Source organism: Antechinus flavipes, chromosome 2 (assembly GCF_016432865.1).
Source record: "Antechinus flavipes isolate AdamAnt ecotype Samford, QLD, Australia chromosome 2, AdamAnt_v2, whole genome shotgun sequence".
NCBI lineage: Eukaryota > Metazoa > Chordata > Mammalia > Dasyuromorphia > Dasyuridae > Antechinus > Antechinus flavipes.
Genome location: NC_067399.1, coordinates 494,524,702 through 494,543,233, shown reverse-complemented (window position 1 = coordinate 494,543,233; position 18,532 = coordinate 494,524,702). Strand labels below are relative to the sequence as shown.

At 38.0% G+C, this 18,532-nt stretch overlaps 2 non-coding genes across 2 annotated transcripts; one reads left to right on the top strand and one right to left on the bottom strand.

Moving 5' to 3' along the window:
- Window positions 1-6,686: 6,686 nt before the first annotated feature.
- Window positions 6,687-6,769, top strand: TRNAL-CAG (transfer RNA leucine (anticodon CAG)). Its single transcript has one exon. It is a non-coding gene; the product is annotated as a tRNA-Leu (tRNA).
- Window positions 6,770-6,993: 224 nt separating this feature from the next.
- On the bottom strand, window positions 6,994-7,076 carry TRNAL-CAG (transfer RNA leucine (anticodon CAG)). Its single transcript has one exon. It is a non-coding gene; the product is annotated as a tRNA-Leu (tRNA).
- Between the last annotated feature and the right edge of the window lie 11,456 nt (window positions 7,077-18,532).

Here is an 18,532-nt window from a genome sequence, read left to right as displayed (position 1 = left end):
CCTGAAATAGCAGGAACCCAGAGGTACTTTGCTCTAGATTAAGGAAAAAAATGAGTTTATGCTGAGGTCTCTAGCGACTCCTAGGGGCTTCAAATGGGAACCTCATTCTGGAGGGAAAAAATCAGGATCTCTGATCTTCCCATCTCTGATGGGGAGTGCATATATACTTTAATTTTTATTTTTGTGTTTTTTCCAAACTTTACCTCCAAATTAGCTTTGAACAAATTTTCCTACTCCACTACTTCCCTTCATGTGGCTATTGATACTTGTAAAATGATGATGCTAAAGCAAAAATATTAATTGCTTCATATGATGTAACTATATTTGCATGTTGTTTGAATGAATTGAATTGTTTGGTTGATTTATGAACTAATCTTTGGCTAAATACTGGAATTAGAGATTGAAATCATGAATTTCTGAGCATGATTCTTAGAACAAACTATCACTTTGTTAATGTTAATATTCATAAGAGACAAAGGAGTAGGCCCCAAGTATAAGATTTTTTAAATAAACAATTAAAAAAAATTTTAATATATGTTCAATCAGTAAAAATTCATTTTCCTATGCTCTCCTCATTTTCCACTCCCCAAAATTTGAGAACTACAAAAAAACAAAGGAAGAGAAAGAAAAACACAGACAGATGACCAAAACAGATTGTCCATTACTAAAAATATAGGTCTCATCTTGTATTCTGAGTTCTTCACCTCTCTATCAGGAGGTACAGAGAATATTTCATCATTATTCATCTGGAGTAAAGATTATCAATATTTAAGTACAGTACAAAAGAGAAGAGGGCATTAGGATTATCCATGTAAAAAGATGTTTTATATATTACCAGACCCAGCTGAATATTCAAACATAGCAGAAAAATTCAAATAGATGATTGTGTCTGGCTATTAGCCTACAATCCGCCCTTTGAGGTGGAGAAAAAATAGATCAGATATAGCCTAGACTATTCACACGCAAATGATACCAAATCTGTATGTTTTTTGTCATTGGTGAAAGCCTTACTTCTGTTTCACAAAATGGTGGCTACCTTCCCTAAGTCAGCGGAACAGCACTGTGGCGACAGGAACGAGGTGCAAAGCTAGTTCTCTTTGTTAGAGAGAGAATTTAACAAGACTTCAAAATGGGGGCTTGAGATGGACCTCTGAACCTGCCCAAGTCCAGATACTGGGGTAGAGATGGCAAAAAGATGCCCAACATAAAAACTTTCTCAGAAATTGACTTGAGGCCTCTAGTAGAGAACAGGACCAAGGAAGCAAGAGAAGAGCTAAAAGGCTGGTGAGACTCAGATTTATATTGCATTAACTGTTTGATGGAAATTTCCAAAGACCCCGCATCTGAGCATCTGAGCTGCTCATGGATCTAGAATGTTTAAATTATTTTTGCATATTTTATAGTTCCTAGATAAACCAGTGAAGATGGTACTTTGAGAGACTAAGAGTATCATCCAATAAAGGCTCACCATCCCAGTTTGGGGGACTGGTGGACACAGACTTAGTGAATGGAAAAGAATAGAGTGGGAAAGGATAATTTCTCACAATATAGAAAATATTAACAGGTTAAACCAAGTGGCCAAAGGACTGATAGGTTGAAGGTAGCACTAAACAGAGAAATTGCAAATGAGTGACATTGATCACTGATGATGAACTAATGGAAAAGACCAAAGAAAAAGCTTTTACCTCAAGAACATTTGTTTCTCCATGGGCTAAAAAAACTAAGCAGGGGAATAGCTAGCACATATAGGGTCAACTAACGAAACTTATAAAAAAAAATCTGGTGAGAAGTAGACCTACCTAGTAGCAAACCCATTCTATAGTTATCTCTTCCACGATTCTGATACAGGGAAGGCTGAAATAAGAAATTAAGTGAAAATTTTGGGGGAGTTTTGTAGAATTCAGGTGACATAGAAAAAGTCTAGAAACTCAGAAATGCATAAAATATATGTATGGTATTGTGTAATATCAACATATTTTATCTTTTAATACCCAATAATTGACTTCTCTGGTATGAAAGGAGGACCAAAATTTTTTACATGGATTTTTCAGATTACAGGGGCACTGTGTCCCTAACCCTCATGATGTGGAAGGGATAATTTTAATAGGAAAAGTAATGAAACATGGAGGTGAAGAGTAAACCAGACTGACATGGAAACATCATCATTAAAAGAAAGTCAAAATGGCAGAACTGGTATAGTTATGCAGAAGATGGACATATTTACTTAGACTAGGAGCTCTTAAGAAAAGAATATAACTTTGGTGGTGAAGAAATGGAGAGTTTAAGAACAGCTTTGGGAAAAGGAGGTGGGGCCAGGACAAGAAGTCATAGGTCCCCATACATGACAAGTATGACCTTATCTACAATTCTTACTGAGCCTTTTCTATCTGATAGCATAGAAACTGAAAGGCAGGAAGTATAAAGTTATAAAGCAACAAAGCTGATGGACAGATAGATGTAAACAAATCTTGCCTCATACACATCACTTATAGTGGACTATGCAGATCCAAACAAATCTATTGTTCTGTATACAGAAACAGGGATTAGAAGTCCTAGACTAAGAAAGTGATGATCACATGAAACCACTGGCATTTGCCACATGCTTGGATGACAGCAAGACTCTTTATCCCATCTATGACCGATAGATCCTGGCTTTGATGTGGGATATAACTGAAAAATTCAGAAATCAAACAGTGTATGATCCATATCATGTAAGGCTAGAGATGTGGCACCCCTACAATCTGGAAAATACATGTAAAAGTTTTTGGTTGTCCCTTTTGATGGAATCTTAGCTGTTGCCCCCACTGCAAATCCTGACTCTACAAAAGGACCTTTTACTTTGCATATTCAGCGGCTATTTCCTGACTCTCATTCTAGGAAGAACTTTTCCCCTGCTACTTTATCTCTCCTAATTGAAATATATCGAATCACAAGGATTTTTTCCCTGTCCATCCTTATCTGATTGTCCAATTTCCCTTCTTTACCCACGTCTGTTCTTTGTTTCTCTCCTTTCTCTATATAAACTTTGTTCTGGTGGGCTGCTACCTCCTTCAAGGAGCCTACCCTGCTGAGGACATAAATCTCAAAAAGCCTTTACTTGATTTAGAGACAGCCTCGGACTTAATTCTTTAAAGATAATACGTGCTGTGGTACCCCAACATTTTGTACCAGAAGAAGTCTGAAATTTTTTTCTTTTTCTTTTATGGGGTGTTTTGAATACCTTACTATAAAATTTGAGTTGATATTATACAACAGTAAACAACATATATTTTATCCATTTTTGAGTTTCCAAACTTTTTCTATGTTATCTGCTGGCTTTCACATGTCATCTGCAGCTTCTGTAAAACTCCCCCAAAATTCCCATTAATTTCTTTTTCTAACCTGCAATATATTGAAGCTGTGATGGGGAAAGTTGCAGTGTGAAAGGGCTAACTGCATATGAAGTTAACTTCCAAGTATGGACAGAAAACAACTCTCTGACATATTCTGACTAAGTTAGATTCTGTTTGTCAGAGATGGTGACAGACTAATCACCTATTAATTCAGCACTCACTACCAACCAGGGAAGACCTAGGTCGATGCACATGGCCTGTTCAGAAGACCATAGGACATCAAAGATATGGTGACACTTGAAGAGTGAAGATTATACATGGTAGTGATGGGGTGCAAGGGCTGAACTCCAAAATATTGGGGTTCCCAGCTGGTGTCACAAGGTATCTCAAAATAATTTGTAGGCTAAGACTATCTCCAAATCAAGAGACAACGTTGTTATTATGCCATTGACTGGAACTTATGCCTAAATTCCAAAAAGGAATTAGCATAGCCATTACCAAGGAGAGAGGGGAATAACCTGACACCATTAGGTGGACAAAGTTCCTAAGGAATCAGCAATTAATGAGAGGAGGAGAGGGCCTTACATAGTAAAGGAATAACTTAAGAGGTTGACACCTATAGCTTGGCCCCCAGACCAAATACAGTAACTGTGAGGTCAAGATAACCCTGTCAGTGTCAGGAATTCAACCAGGGCCCACTGCAACAAAGGTCCACTTAAGGCTCACTTAAATTCAACAAAGCTCCTCACCTGACAATGTTCCTCCCTATGGCCTAGGTACTGGGCCTGGTTCTTCTACCAAGGGTCCTATTCAGCCTATCACCACGACAGAACTGGGTTACAAAGCACAGGGAACAGTGTTGAAGATCATGGATGACCACCAGACAGTAGCTTTCATTGAGCCAAGCTGCTTCTTTTTAATCTTTGGATGAACAAGCAGATGGCTGTTGTGTGGAAAGGTGAAGAACTTACAGATTTAAGCACATATCGAACAGAGACTGTTAACTAAAGTAGATCAGGCCTATGGGCCCAGTCACATGATTTTAGATGAAACTGGACTGCATTCCATTGTCCAAAGAAGGAATTAAGTGGCGAAGCTGTATATCATTCTGATATCCTAGTACTTGCTGTGTGGCACTCCAGGTATAGCTCACTTCCCCAGATTAAAGGCCTCAGTTTGCTATATTGGATTTTTTTTTTTATCTTGAATTCAAGCTGATTGCTATGAACCAAGACTGCCCATCAATTTGTGTTTTTGAAGAGATCATGGATATCCGCCATCATCATCTTTCAGCTGAGAAACATTTACCACCTAATTGTATCAGCATAAAATAATCAAAAAAGAACTAACTCGATGCAATGCCCATGTTCATTTTCAAGACTTTCAGCAAGGTGAAAGTTCTGCTGAAAAACCTATTAATGTTACTAGGAGATAGAAGTTAGCAGAACAAATGAAAGCTCCTCCATATCTTGTGGAAAGGCTGGGAAAGCTCCTTCTTTACCAGTTAGTCCCAGTAATTGGATAGGGGAAAGAATGAGCTGAGTTATGGAAAGACAATTCACTACAATCATTTGTCAGCTGGTGACTTTAATTAGACTACCCAATTGAGGCTGATGGTACTCACTAGTGAAAGACTTCAAAGTCAATGCTGTTTCCTCTCTTCATGTTGATAATCAAGGAGAGACCCCTCGAGGCAGAGCGGTATGGGGAGACTGCCCCAAAGTGGGGGCAGTGAGTATGGCGTGTCCATAAGTTGATTTTACGGGGAAAATTTAACCTCGGAGACCTGACTGGGATTTCTAACAGGACATGGGGGGGCTTCAGAGGTTTGACATTGATTTCTGACTTGAGGACCTCCCCAGAGGGTGGGATCATAAAACTAAACTGAAGTCTCAGGTGCCTTCTTGCTGCCTGTCTCAGGGGTCAATTCTTCAGTTTCTCTGCCCCACACCATTTAGGATCTCATTATTTACATATAAAATAATATGAGATGGTATGGAGAGACTCTACATAGAGGCTGCCTTGCTTAGAAAAGGAAGAGTCGATCTCAGCTATTTGGATCTGGGGTCAGCACTGGCCTCTGATATAAAGTAAGCCGTTTAAGTTTTGGATCCTCACAAAACTTCTTGTGCTCGGTGGATAGAATTCAGGAAGTCTGTAACTTAGATGGGGGAAAAATATCTATTTTTCAATAGAACAGTTTTTTTTTTTTTTTTGTAATCCTATGTATTTTATTAACTTAAAAACACTATTCTTTGGTCTTTAATATTTACTAACCTGCCAAAGGAGGTCATGAATTAAAGAAGGTGAAGAACTCCTTTTGTAGAAGATATTATGAAAAAGTTTTCCGCTGGAAATTTCTAAATGGCAGGGAGGGGAAGGTAGGTATTCAAGGATAAACTGGAACCAGCCCTTTAAGCAGAAAGTTAAATTGTTAAACTTTCTCAAGTATTAACACTTGGGAAATCGGCAAACACTGCAAACCAGGACTTGAATTATTGTTTTGTTGTCTGATTACAGTTAGAGAGAAAAAGGAAATGTTAATGATGCAGATTAAACTTTAAGTGTGTCATGATTTCATTTCCCACTCCTCTCCATCTCCTTTTCCCTTCCCCTGTTTCTCCCCGCGGGCGCCCCACCTCGTGATTGTTTAAATGTTTACTTATACTGGCAATGGTATTCGATAAGGAAGTCAGTCAAAAGACATTCAGAGCACTGCCTAAATCCGTAGGTTATTTCTTATTTATTCATAAAATGTGATTCAAATCTTCTCACTCCTGGTTATTTCTTCTTTCTCTTACTCTCGTTTTTTCTTTTGTTTGTGAATTCTTTTGGTTATTCTTTGGGGTTTTAAAAACAAATGTCTTTTCTTGTTTTCTTCTGCTATTGACTAGGCCTCTGTTTCTCCCTGTGTAAAAAAGATGTGTGGCGGAGTGGGGGGCCGGGGGGAGTAGCCAAAGGGGACCGAGAACCTGACAAATCAGACCGTCTGATTTTTACCAATGCAGAAACTCCCCGTCCCCGCCGGGATGCAGGAGGTGCACAATATATAACTGACACAATATAACTTTGCACAAGTTGCAATATTTGCATTAAAAATATCTCCAGGAAACGCATCCGTCTCTCTCCCATTAGTTTCACCCTCTACCCCGGTAAATTCTTGGCACTAGGTGCAGCACGCCAGGTTCCCAGTGGTCCGAGGCCCTATTCCTATCCCAACTTCCCCTTCCGGGTCCTTTGCACAGTTTGCAAAGCTCGGCTCCGCAGCCCTCTGCAGAACGTGTAAATTGTATTGTCCGCAGAAGCATCGGCCATAGCTTCCCAAGGCTTTTGGCAAAGTGAACTTTCGCGGCAGTCAGGATGGCCGAGCGGTCTAAGGCGCTGCGTTCAGGTCGCAGTCTCCCCTGGAGGCGTGGGTTCGAATCCCACTTCTGACAGCAAACGTGGCTTTTGCTTTTTGTCTGGGTTACGATCACGTCGTTAAACATTCACTTCGGTTACAAATAGTTGCCGACGCCGTTACCCGCATTCCGCTTAGAACGAGAACTGCAAGTACCTAATTCCACACCCTGCAAAAGTACGTATACAACCGAAGCCCATCACAGCAAGTCCCGCCCCTCAAAAGTTTCTAAAATGGAGCCAGAAGAAAAAATTATGGAGTTGTCAGAAGTGGGATTCGAACCCACGCCTCCAGGGGAGACTGCGACCTGAACGCAGCGCCTTAGACCGCTCGGCCATCCTGACTTCCTGTGAAGCACCTCTACTGCCTTCTCTGTTGTAGAGAGCGTAGTGGGATGTGCGGCTTTAAGCGTTAGTGTCCCCTGCTGGAATCCCATGGTACACACAAGAGTCCTGATGCTGCAAACCCAGACGAGGTTCCGCCTCCCGGGCCCTTCCCTTCCTCCGCTGTTTCTCTCGACGCCAGCCAGTCTCGCTCTCCCGCTGGGATCCGTGGCGGGAGGTGCACGAAGACGCCTTCTCTCCGCAGTGAACTGGACAATGCATGGATAGAGACCTTACTCCAGCCTCGTATGCGCCCCTGTATAATTTCCTTCTGCAGAAATCCCAGCCCTTCCAAAAGCATGGATTTTTTTTGATGCAATCGATACTTAAGTGCCTGCTGTGTGCAGAGCTCTGTGCTAGACTACGGAGAAAATGCAAAAATGGACAGGAATTGAAAGCTGACTCTGTGCCAGACTCCACAATAGATGTTGCGGAGATGCCAGTCTAGACACCTGCTCCCCAAGCAAGTGTGACTCTTTCCCCCTCGTCTCTAAAGCCCCACATCACTTTGCAAATGAAGGGATTGGACTAATTGTTTCTAAGATCCCTACTCGGTCAACAAATATTAATGAAGCACCATGCATGAGGCATGGAAAGAAAGAAAAAAAAGAAAGTGCCTGCCTTTAAAGAATTTGTGATGGGGGTGAGATGCAAATGCGGGTAATGGTGGGTACAAGAGATGCAGATAGACATAAAGACCACGTAATTTGGCTGGGAACCGAGAGACAAAAGCAGATCTAACACAGGAGGGGGCCACTGAGCTCACCCTGGAAGGAAGATGATGTTCTAGATAAGATTGGAGCGTGGCGTAGTGGAAAGAGCTCTGACTTTGGTTCTGGAAACTCTGGGTGTTCAAATCCCATCTCTGCAGCTCTCTAAAGCGAAGCATATGCAGACAGGCGGCTCGATTTAGCGTTCACCTCTAATCTATGACATCAGCAACCAATTAAGCTAATAAATTGCTAGGGATGCACAAAGGAGCCCGCGGTTGGGGGAGGGGAGCGGTAGACCATTTAAATGTGGGTCCGTGTTATATTTAAAGATCAGGGAAACATCAGGGAGCCACAGAAAACGTTTGAGCAGAATATGGACAGTTTCTTTCGGAAACAGTTTTGGCAGCAGTTAGGGATAGATTCCAGAAACTAGGAGATCAATTAGAAGATTCCTGAAAATGGTCCAGGTGAGAGATGATGCCCACCTGCCCTAGAGTAGCGGTTACGGGAGCGCAGAGAGGGGAGAAATGTTGCTCAGGGAGACTTGACAAGACCTGGCAAGTAAGAGGATAGAAAGAAACAGAGATGGAAGAAAATGTCAACAACTCTTAAACTATGTGCCTGCGTGGCTGGCAAGAGAAGGGGTGCCCTCAACATAAATAGAAAAAAATGAAAGAAAAAGCAAAGACTTAGGGGAGATGAAAGTGAGTTCTCTTTTGGACTTTTGAGTTTGAAATGTCTTTAGCAACGAAGGACCGGAGCTCTGAAGAGAGATTACATGGATAGACTGTGGAATCAAACACACACATAGATCTATGTCTATATATACACACATGTTATTTATATATATATATATCTATAGATATAGATATAGATATAGATATAGATATATATAGAAAGAGAGAGAACTCTTATAAGACTATAAGGAAGAATGTGAAGAAAGGAAACTTCGAATCGAATACTGTATTGAGTGGTCATGATGAGAAGAAAGAGGAGGGGAGAGAAAGAGGAGGGAGGAAAGGAAGGAAAGAAGAAAAGGAGAGATGGAGGGAAGAAGATTCTCACAGGAAAATTAACAGGGAAAAAAAGAAGAAATGAATAATCAAAAAAATTATCCATATAATGAATAAGTACCAAGGAGTAAAAGCTGGGAGAAATCTCTAGAAAATATGACTGCAAAGTACCAAAAAAACAAATAACCCCCCTCCCTACAAAAAACAAAAAAAGCCCTAGAAGAGAGGAAAAGACATACCAGTAGAACTTCCAAAGTTGTTTAGAATCATGAGAACCATGGAAGGAATTTAGATATTTGTGAGATATTTATATTTATAAAATCACACAAAGAAAAATCCAAACAATACCCAAAGAGCTATCAAACTGTGCATATCTTTTGATCCAGCTCACTACTGGGTTTTATATCCCAAAGAGATATTAAAGAAGGGAAAGGGACCCACATGTGCAAAAATGTTTGTGGCAGCCCTTTTTGTAGTGGCTACAAATAGGAAACTGAGTGGATGCCCATCAATTGGGGAATAGCTGAATAAGTTATGGTATATGAATGCTATAGAATATTACTGTTCTATAAGAAACGATCAGGAGGATGATTTTTAGAGAGGCGGGAAGAGACATGAACTGATGCTGAGTGAAGTGAATAAAATCAGGCGAACACCATACACAGCAACCACAGTTATGTGATGATAACTGAGATGAGCTTGGCTCTTTTAAACAATGTGGTGATTCAAGGCAATTACAATAGATTTGGGATGGAAAATGCCATCCCCATCCAAGGAGACAGAACTATGGAAACTGAATGTGGATTGAAGCATAGTATTTTGACCTTTGTTTATTTTTTTTTCTTTCTCCTGATTTTTTTTCCCTTTTGGTCTAATTTTTCTTGCACGAGACAAAGATGCAAATAAGTTTAAAAGGATTGCACATAATTAAACCTATATCAGATTGCTTGCTATCTTGGGGAGGGGGGAAATGAGAACATTTTGAAACACAAAGTGTTACAAAAATTGAAGTGCCCAGACAAGAGAAAATACAGGACAGCCAAAATAATGTAAATTTAAGAGCGTTTATTGCTAGCTAGCGACTGAACCCCGTCAGAACAGGGGAGTCAGTATCAAGCGATTTCAGAGACACATATTTATAGAAAAAAACAGAAAAGTTCCTTTAAAAATTCCTTAGCTTATACCCCAAAGAGATACTAAAGAAGGGAAAGGGACCTGTATGTGCCAAAATGTTTGTGGCAGCCCTCTTTGTAGTGGCTAGAAACTGGAAAATGAATGGATGCCCATCAATTGGAGAATGGCTGAATAAATTGTGGTATATGAATGTTATGGAATATTATTGTTCTGTAAGAAATGACCAGCAGGATGAATACAGAGAGGACTGGAGAGACTTACATGAACTGATGCTAAGTGAAATGAGCAGAACCATTATATATATCTCAACAATGATACTGTATGAGGATGTATTCTGATGGAAGTGGATTTCTTTGACAAAGAGACCTAACTCAGTTTCAATTGCTAAATGATGGACAGAAGCAGCTACACCCAAAGAAGGAACACTGGGAAACAAATGTGAACTATTTGTATTTTTGTTTTTCTTCCCGGGTTATTTTTACCTTCTAAATCCAATTCTCCCTGTGCAACAAGAGAACTGTTCGGTTCTGCAAACATATATTGTATCTAGGATATACTGCAACATATCTAACATATATAGGACTGCTTGCCATCTAGGGGAGGGGATGGAGGGAGGGAGGGGAAAAATCGGAACAGAAACGAGTGCAAGGGATAATGTTGTAAAAAAATTACCCTGGCATGGATTCTGTCAATATAAAGTTATTATTAAATAAAATAAAATTTAAAAAAAATGCCTTAATACATTTGTCATACTAAAGGAATTTCATCCTAGACAAGAGACAAAGAGTATCACACTAAGGGTTGCCATTCCCAGACAGATAATAAGACAGCTCTTCTTTATGTTTATCAAGTTGTCAAAGTCTTAGGTTTTTTAGGGCAGGACATCTAGGGGTGTAAAAATACCATTCACATTAGGATGTGAAGAGCTAGTAACAAACTTGTAACTACAGAGTTTTAAGGTTATGTTTCTCATGGTCCTGAGGGATATCCTTCCATTTCAAAATGAATGTTGAAAACTGTCTATATACGTATTTGGAAAAATAAAACACTATTAAGGGAAAAAAATCAATATTTTTAGTTTGAAGAAAAAAAGAAAGAAAGAAAAATCCAAGGTAAACCTGAGCATTTCTAGCATAGAAAAGACAATAGAAATAACATAGAAAAAGCATAGGAAAAATGATCAAAACAGGAGGACTTGGGTACCTTGTGAAAAAACAGAGTTGAAAGGCCAAATGATAAAATAAGATTTTATTTTTAAAAGCAAAATTAGAAGAAATCTTCCAAGTTCCATAAATCCAGAGACAGCGAAATATCCTAGGTAGCTGGCTAGTCTCAAAGGTAGCGTCCTGCCTCTGACACATCTTGCCTTGAGGGGTCGTTGGGGAAGTCATTACTTCTGAATGTCCCTAAACAATTTTCTTAAACTGTAAGTTTCAGGACAATTGATGGCCTATATTAGTGAAGAGACTTTCCTTACCAGAGATCTTTGTAGTCCAATGAAATCACAGATTCAGATTTTTTTTACCCATTAAAAAAATATCAACTAGATACTGCTGCATGAAAGCATTATATTCAAGTTCTTGAGATATAAAGCTTAAGGTGGTCCTTTCATTAATGAAACAATGAGAAGATAGTCTGAACCTGAAAAGCAAATTCCTCTTAAGGGGTATCAGTGTATGACTCAAGAAAAACAGAATTGATAATTTCCTGATAACAGGGTTTCTAAAATAAATGATAAAGTACATACCAGTTCACTCCTCAACCCCACCTCTAATAAAATTCAATATTGAGGTGCATACCAGACCACTCCTCAGTTCTACCTTTAAACCATAAAATCAGCATATCAGTGACATGAAGAAACAGATTTCTCTGTCTTTTCCTATAAATTTATCTTCTTTCTCTTGGTTCTTTGCTAAATCCTTGCGGAACTTAGCTACTTCAATTGGGATTACAATTATAATAAACTTTGCTCCTTGACTTGGAGATGGGTTCAAGCCTGCAAATTCTTTTGAGATACCTCGCGACACCAGTCTGTAACCCCAACCTTTTGGGCTCTCCTTTGTGTAGAGGGCCAGGAGGTAAGAATCTATTCCAGCTCTTAAATCTTATTGTAACTTGGCTCACCAACATCTCTTTTCTTAATAGCAGAAACATGCTTGATAATATTATAAATTGGGATTCTAGTGAATGAAACAAAATGCAAACACTACTCAACAGACTAAAGATAAACTTTGAACTTAGGACAGGAAAGAATCTCCACAAGAAGACTAAAAAGCATTTGGGAGAAGGGTACCTGAGATAATGGTATAATAAATTTTATACTGATGTGTATCTCAAGTATTTACTTTTCTAAATAATCAAGATTCAGGGCTTAAGGAGTTTAATCATTTACATCATAGTAAATTTAATAGAGTATACTTTGTATCAAATCTATAAGCATTTAAGGTATATATATTTGTGGTCCTGATCAATAAAATTGAAGAGTTCTAACTGAATTCTTATGCCTGGCCTCCTGATTATCACACTCTTCATCTCACTCCAGGAGCTGGACTCCTACACTTTGAACCTCAACAAATTTTTTTCCACATTGATACCTATTTATCATTTAGTGTTTAGCTTCTGTTTCTATTTGAATTTGACATTGCTGGTTCAGAGCATTCTCTCATATGAGTAGTAATAGTTTGCTTCCTCAGAAAACTGCCTATTCATATCTTTTTCTATTGAGGGATCTATCTTATTCTTATATATTTGAATCAGATCCCTATCTAGCTCAGAAATTAGATCTTTTTCAAATTAACAGCTGCAAAGACTTTTTCTTCATTTACCTATTTGTCTTCTAATTTTAGTTGCATTGGTTTTGTGATTGCTTCCAGACCATTCCTTTGCTCCTCAGCCTCCTAAATCCCACTCTCTTCCTCCTTCTCAACTGAAGTCCTCACTTTGGTGTGATTAAAAAAAAAAAAATTAGTTATGTGATGGAGAGAGCCATCTGCATTCAAAAAGAGGACTTTGGGGAATGAATGTGGAGCACAACATCGTATTTTCATTTTTTTTGTTGTTGTTGGCTTGCTTTTTTTTTTTTTTTCTTTCTCCCTGTTTTCCTTTTTGATTTAATTTTTCTTGTGTAGCATGATAAATGTGGAAAAATGTTCAGAAGAACTGGGCATATTTAACCTATATTGGATTACTTGGGAGATGTGGGGGAAGGGAGGAAGAAAAATTTATAACACAAGGTTTTCTAAGAGTAAATGTTGAAAACTATCTTTACATATATTTTGAAAAATAAAAGGCTATTATTAAAATATTTTTAAAAATTTAATTAACTAAAAAAAATAGTTAACTGGGAGTCAATCCTGAGTTAGAATCCTAATTCTGCTATTAAATGTGTAGCTTTGAACAACATACTAAGTCTGGCCCTCAGTTTCTCCAGTTGTTAAACATAGTGATACAATACGGATGATCTCCAAGATTCCTTCTTACTCTGTATCCATGATTCTGATCTTTTGCTTTATTGAGAAATTAGAGGGAATTCACCATGATAGCCTTTCTCTACCTTAATCTATCTATACCTCAGAACCTTTCTAGATTATTTGAAGGTCAGTCTGTCCACTTATTTCTTTGATCTCAGTCCTTCCCACTTTCTTTGGGAGCTTGCTCCTTTAATTCTGTCCTTTCTCTTTCATCTTCAATGTTTCCTTAGATGTTGGCTCTTTCCTGCTATCTACAAATATATAGAGAGGTTTCCCCCATTCTTAAAAAACTGTCATGATCCTGCTTTCAACTCAGCTATCCTCCTCCATCTCTCCTCCTTTCACAGACAAACTCGTAGGAAAAACTCATGTATTAAAAAAAAAAAAAAATTACCCATTGTCTTCACTATCTCACCAATCTATTTACATCTCTAAACTTTACAATCTGCTTCCAATTTCACCATTTGAATAAAAAGGCTTTTTGTAAAGTTACAAAGAATTTTTGTACTACTAAATTTGATAGACTTTCCTCAGTCGTCATCCTTCTTGACTTTTCTATAACTTTTATTTATTTTTTATTTATTTTTTTTAAATTTTTATTTAATAATTACTTTATATTGACACTCGTTTCTGTTCCAATTTTTTTTCTCTCCCTCCCTCCACCCCCTCCCCTAGATGGCAAGCAGTCCTTTATATGTTGGATATGTTGCAGTATATCCTAGATACAATATATGTTTGCAGAACCGAACAGTTCTCTTGTTGCATAGGGAGAATTGGATTCAGAAGGTATAAATAACCGGGAAGAAAAACAAAAATGCAGATAGTTCACATTCGTTTCCCAGTGTTCTTTCTTTGGATGTAGCTGCTTTTGTCCGTCATTTATCAATTGAAATTCAGATCTCTTTGTCAAAGAAATCCCCTTCCATCAAAATATGTCCTCATACAATATCGTTGTCGAAGTGTATAATGATCTCCTGGTTCTGCTCATTTCACTTAGCATCAGTTCATGTAAGTCTCGCCAGTCCTCTCTGTATTCATCCTGCTGGTCATTTCTTACAGAACAATAATATTCCATAACATTCATATACCATAATTTATCCAGACATTCTCCAATTGATGGGCATCCATTCATTTTCCAGTTTCTAGCCACTACAAACAGGGCTGCTACAAACATTTTGGCACATACAGGTCCCTTTCCCTTCTTTAGTATTTCTTTGGGATATAAGCCCAATAGAAACACTGCTGGATCAAAGGGTATGCACAATTTGATAATTTTTTGGGCATAATTCCAGATTGCTCTCCAGAATGGTTGGATTCGTTCACAACTCCACCAACAATGCAATAGTGTCCCAGTTTTCCCGCATCCCCTCCAACATTCATCATTATTTTTTCCTGTCATCTTAGCCAATCTGACAGGTGTGTAGTGGTATCTCAGAGTTGTCTTAATTTGCATTTCTCTGATCAATAATGATTTGGAACACTCTTTCATATGAGTGGTAATAGTTTCAATTTCATCCTCTGAAAATTGTCTATTCATATCCTTTGACCATTTATCAATTGGAGAATGGCTTGATTTCTTATAAATTTGAGTCAGTTCTCTATATATTTTGGAAATGAGGCCTTTATCAGAACCTTTAACTGTGAAAATGTTTTCCCAGTTTGTTGCTTCCCTTCTAATCTTGTTTGCATTAGTTTTATTTGTACAAAGGCTTTTTAATTTGATGTAATCGAAATTTTCTATTTTGTGACAGTAATGGTCTCTAGTTCATCTTTGGTCACAAATTTCTTTCTCCTCCACAAGTCTGAGAGATAAACTATTCTATGTTCCTCTAATTTATTTATAATCTCGTTCTTTATGCCTAGGTCATAGACCCATTTTGATCTTATCTTGGTATATGGTGTTAAGTGTGGGTCCATGCCTAATTTCTGCCATACTAATTTCCAATTATCCCAGCAGTTTTTATCAAATAATGAATTCTTTTCCCAGAAGTTAGGGGCTTTGGGTTTGTCAAACACTAGATTGCTATAATTGACTATTCTGTCTTGTGAACCTAGCCTTTTCCACTGATCCACTAATCTATTTCTTAGCCAATACCAAATGGTTTTGGTGACTGCTGCTTTATAATATAATTTTAGATCAGGTACAGCTAGGCTATAACTTTTAACACTATTAACCGTCCACCACTTCCTCTTGAATATTTTCTTCCCTCAACTTTTGTCAGGATTTTCTTTTAGTTTTCCTTCTACCTATCTGACTAATGCTTCTTCAATCTCCCTTCTTGGATCATCTACGTTCTGTCTTTTAATTGCATGTTCCCCAAGACTCTCTTTTCAGTCCTGTTCTTTTTTCTCTCTTGTTATGTTTTCTCATGCCTAGAATGAACTCCCTTCTCAACTCCATCTCTTAGAATCCCCAGCATCCTTCAACACTCAGCTGAAGTCCCACCTCCACATAAAGCATTTCCAGATCCTCATTTTTATTTCCTTCCCCATCCCCACTATTTATACATCCTTTCCTGAACAAAAAATTACCTTGCATTTGCTTCGTGAATATTTTGCATCATTCATTTTTTTTCCTGTTTTTTTCCCTTCTATTGTGGTCTTTCCCTTTTGTTCTGATTTTTCTCTCCCAACATGATTCACAAAGAAATGTGTATTTAAAAAATTAAAAGAACGGTTAAAATAATCAATATTTTACAAACTTCACAGAATCACAGAAATTAAGAGTTGGAACATCAGTGGTAACTAGTTTAATCCACACAAAGAAAGGAATCTCCGATATTACATAGCTGATAAATGGTAATCCAGCCTTTGCTTGAAAACTTTTAAGGTAGGAAGAATTTATCACCTCTGAAAGAATCCCATCCTACATTCGGAATGTTTTGGTTGTTATGAAAATTTTTACTTAAGTCAGGAATTTTATTCTTTGGAACTTTCACCCACTATTCCTGATCCAACCACTCCAGAAAACAATTTATAATTGTGCACAGAAAATGATTAAAATGTCTACACCCATTTACCAAATAATCCCACTGCTAGGCATATGTCCCCAAGAGATAAAAGACAGAAAGAAAAGTTCTTTATACACCAAAATACTCATGGCACCACTTTTTTGTGTGTGTTTGTTTCTAAAAACAAAGTATATGACAATATATTACGAATGGCTAAAAACAGTAGGTTGCATGAATATAATGGAATACCATTGCACTTTAAGAATAATTAATATAAAGATTCAAGAACTTATAGCAAGATATGTACAAACTGCTTCAGAATGAAATGAAACAAAAAAATGATATAGATAATGACTACAAAAATGAAAATGGAAAGAATAGAAATAGAAAATGAAATGCTGAGTAATGATAATGACCAAGCTTGTCTCTGAAAAAAAAAAGATGGGAAATTATACCTCTCTCCTTTCTTTCGTAGGGATTTTTCATTTAAAGGGGTGACTTTGGGTAGAGGAGGAAGGAGGATATATTTGGAAATGTTAATGATGAAAAAAACAAATATGTCAACATAAATTTGTAGAAAATGAAAAAATTGATGCCAATTTAAAAATTTACAAAATCAAAATCCTACAGTGTAATTATAATGATCAAGTTTGATCCTAGAAAAGTGCTGTGAAACTGTACCTTCCAGGTTTTATTGGAGAGGTGAGGAAATTAAAACTTTTTTATTAGTTGATTGATCAATTGATTCATACACTGACAGATGTGGTTGGTGTCTTCATTTTGCTGAACTTTTAAAAACATTTTAATTTCAAGTAAAGATTCAATGGGGAAAGGGAGAGATCTATTTAGAATGAATGGATGAATGAAAAAAAATGTATTAAACAATGATGGTAATGCTTCTTATTTAATGTTATTTCCCCCTGATAAAATCATATAAATTTTTGGTGTTGAACCATTTCACAATGCCAAGGACTTTCTGCAGGAGTTATAGCTGTCACATTTGCAGGAGTTGGGGGAGGGGCGGGTATCTCCACAGGAAGTAGTTCCCAGAATGATGGATAGGGGCACCCTGCTGGAAGAATGCCTTCCCAAAAGCCCCTAAATTCAGGGCCTGGAGCTGTATCTGTCAGAGGGAAATTGTTCAGAGGGAAATGTTTGTGCAGAGTGGGAGCTAAAGTCTCGGAAGTCTGGGAGGGAAGCGTGCAAGATCTGGGAACATGGGAAGGACAGAGATGACCATTAGGCTTTAATCTGACCCATAGAGTCCTCTCTTAGTCCTCATCTTCTCTGGTAATATTCAGATCACTCTTCAAATGTTTATTACATATAGAACTGCTTTGGGACGATGGTGTCCAACAAAAATAGAAATGGAGGCCACTAAAACACACATCAGGATTTGTTCGGGCTGCAAAGCCCGAAAGCAACATGTTATTATTTGTTTCATTACATTTTTACTTATTTTGCTAAATATTTCCCAATTTCAATCTGATTCTGGTGCTGTAGGGCATGCTGTGAGCCAGCAACACTTGATACTTCTTACATACATTTAGGCTCTTTAGTTAAGACACTATTGGCTACTTCTAGGTTTGTCACTCAATAATGAATCATCAAATCCAGTCTATAGCTCATAAATCCCCATTTCCACTTAATCTCCCCAGAATAAACCAGAATAAATCTTATGGCATTAGGGTAAAGCCAAAGGGATTTATTTATAGAGGAATATAAGGGAAGTAATAAGCAATTAATTCAAGCAACATTCCCCACACCCACTCCTTTGGCAAAGCTCCCACCTCCCCACACACGTTTCCCTTGGACCTCTGGTCTTATCTGCTATTTTAACCCTTTGGGCTGGTCTTGTTGCCTCCACAACGCAGCAGAAGTAACCTCTTCTGAGAGACATCGAAGCTGAGGAGCTTCTGAGAATCCTGCTCCTGGGCACATCAGCAACAATAGAAAGCTGTGGTTGTAATTTTTTCTCTCTCTCATATCACTCAAGACTTTTCCAAACTTTTCTTCATCCCGGCACAAGACTTCTTCCTTTCAGACTGGTAACAATGAAAGCCCAATAAGCTCTACCCCTGCTTCTGAGAGTTCCCCAAAAGATTGCTGAACAGATAAGTTCTTACATCTAGGTGA